Source organism: Myotis brandtii, unplaced genomic scaffold (assembly GCF_000412655.1).
Source record: "Myotis brandtii unplaced genomic scaffold, ASM41265v1 scaffold1304, whole genome shotgun sequence".
NCBI lineage: Eukaryota > Metazoa > Chordata > Mammalia > Chiroptera > Vespertilionidae > Myotis > Myotis brandtii.
In genome coordinates this window covers 339,114-341,107 of record NW_005354612.1, presented here as the reverse complement: position 1 = coordinate 341,107, position 1,994 = coordinate 339,114, and positions in this window count along the sequence as shown.

Here is a 1,994-nt window from a genome sequence, read left to right as displayed (position 1 = left end):
TTCTTCTAACAACTTCACTTACCACAGTTCTTTTTTTCATGTTTTCCCTCTTCATGTAAATTCCAGTCATATGTCTAAAAATGAGTTACTTTAATGTTGAAATCAGACAGGGCACCTCTTGCCAAGACGGACAACGCTAAAGGGATTAGAAGAAGAACCACATAGTGAAAAGTAGCTGAGTTGTATTTGCATTTAATGTACATGAACTTAAGAAAAAACTTGAATGTGAACGGTGAGGAATGGTAAGATGGGAGCTGATGACCACTGAATACCAACTGAAGGACGTGCTGTGAGAAAAACTGAACTACGTGCTGACCATGGCAAGACAGAGTATTTTCTCCTTAATTAATCTATCATTTTTAAAGCTCATAGCGTTTATCATCTGGGACAGTACAGAGAAAGCACTTGAAACAATCTCTGTTAGGTTAGAACTTTCAAAATCATAAAGGAAATAGATCAATAAGAGAATACCCAGACACATAAGTACCTACTGCTAAATCATTATGTTTTTTCTTATGAAGAGAGAAGGATATGACTACATTAGATGATTTAGGGATAACTTGGGAAAACATACCTGAAGAAATCAAGTTTTAGAAGAATTGAAGGGATGTGGCATATTGAGGGATCAATATTTTAGGTTAAGCTGAATGCATTAGGCTGAATGTAATAGGACATGGATGAAACACAATACTAGGTGTGATGATGTGACAAATTTAAAATATAAATGGTATTAAATGAGTTATATAATATATGCATGTGATTGTGTATATGAATACACATGCACACACTTACATATTTGTATGGCATGTGTAATTATTTTATAAATATATAATTTTATGTGTACACATATAAGGCTTTAAAATTTATTGATGCTAATTTTATGTTTTACTTAATAATAACCTAGTGATACAGTTCATCACATTTAATGTTATCATTTCTGAATGTGGCAATCATTTTATTCCTGTTTCAGAGATATATGCTGAAACAAAAACTATTGATAAGTATAATAAAAGCTATATATGCTGCAAGAGATTAAATAATTCTCAGTATTGGTGATCATGCATCTAATATATACAGGGTGTCCCAAAAAATGTGCACGCACTTTAACAGCTGATAGCTCAATTCATGGTTCTTTCTTTCCAGATTTAACCCATTGGAATGAATAGTTATTCAAAGTGTGTATACATTTCTGGGGGGACATCCTGTATACATATAAAAATATAGTTTTAACTGCTACTAAAGCAAATTATTTTCTACTAAAATATAGTTAATTAATTTTCATAAAATATATCAAATAATAGGAAGGAGAAGCAAATATCTAGGCCTGTAACTTTTGGCACATCATTTTTTGTGTTAGTGTTCATGTCATTGTCTCAGCTGTATGCAGCTCCTCTAGCCCCCAGCGCTCTCTTATAATTACTTCCCTTGGTCAGGCTTCAGAGCCCCTGACACCTGGCGTGACCAGGTACTTTAATTTTAGGCATTCAAATATGTATTTAATGGTATTTTATTTTTGTTTCAATGTGGCTTCAATGTTGAGCATTTTCATGTTTATTTCACATGTACAAATCATTTTTGGTAAAGTATCTGTCTAAATATTACATTTTTTATTGAGTCGTGTGTTTTATTTTTATGTTTAGAGGGTTTTTTAGATATTTGGTACATGAGTTTTTCATCAGATATATGATGTGCAAATACTTTCCTCTGCTCTGTGGCTTCGTTTGCATTGAACAGAGAGCTTTTTGAAGAGATAATGCTTTTAGTTTTGGTGAAGAGCAACATACATTTCTGTTGAATGGCTCTACTTTAGAAAATAATTTACCAAAGAATGAGACTCTCATGTGTATGCATGTGTTTAAATAATAACAATAACACTTTCTTTGTTCTAATTTCATTGTCTATAAACAAAATAATGTTTTGTATAAGTCTATATCAACGAACACACAGAAATGCTTCCTAATAGTCAGACCTAGAGAAAGGTGAAGAAATGGAAG